This window comes from Urocitellus parryii, chromosome 4 (assembly GCF_045843805.1).
Source record: "Urocitellus parryii isolate mUroPar1 chromosome 4, mUroPar1.hap1, whole genome shotgun sequence".
NCBI classification, from domain to species: Eukaryota; Metazoa; Chordata; class Mammalia; order Rodentia; family Sciuridae; genus Urocitellus; species Urocitellus parryii.
The window spans coordinates 98,228,658-98,229,361 of NC_135534.1; the positions used below are offsets into that span (position 1 = coordinate 98,228,658).

The following is a 704-nucleotide window of genomic DNA, read 5'->3' on the forward strand; positions in this document are numbered from 1 at the left end:
CAGCTCAAGGCTTCTGTGTCAATGATGAACAGTTCACCTCTTCCTTCTCCTCACTACATAGGTGGACTATGTCCCTACCTTTGCCTCTAGTTAGAAAAGGTCATATGACTGAGTTCTAGCCAATAGAATAGGAAAAGAAGTGCTTTGTACCAATTCCAAGCATGTCCATAACAACCTCACGTGTGTCTGCCTCTCACCATCTGCAGATTTGCACAGCACAGTGACCTTGGAAGTCAGTGCTGAAATTAGTAGTGCCACAGGATGGAAGGAGTTGCATTCCCTGAGTCACTGTTTGGAGAAGAACTTCCACCAAGGACATAAAATTATTCTGGGTTTTACATAATTGAGAAGTATAATTTTACCTGTTTAAGCATTTATACATTTTTTTCTTTTTGACAACAGACCAGTAATATAACCACAGCCTAACAAGATTTAAGGGAGGAATAGCTCATATAATGGTGTGAACACCCAAACATCATATTATGAATCACAAAGGTTTTTTTAAAATTAATAACCTTTACTAATACAGATTCTTAAGTTCCCCCATCCAATTTTCATATCTAGTGGCTGCCTAATTCATCTTAATGGAATTCTACTTATCACAATCCTATTTTCCTCAGGGAGGCGCTCTTGAAGGGAAAGCTTTGTCATTACCTAGAATTCTTTTGGTCATAGAAACTGGCACATCATTTTGTCACTGGTCC

At 38.6% G+C, this 704-nt stretch overlaps 1 non-coding gene across 1 annotated transcript; it reads right to left on the reverse strand.

The window, feature by feature from the left end:
* Window positions 1–396: 396 nt before the first annotated feature.
* Window positions 397–498, reverse strand: LOC113185463 (small nucleolar RNA U13). The gene has a single exon (XR_003301132.1). It is a non-coding gene; the product is annotated as a small nucleolar RNA U13 (small nucleolar RNA).
* Between the last annotated feature and the right edge of the window lie 206 nt (window positions 499–704).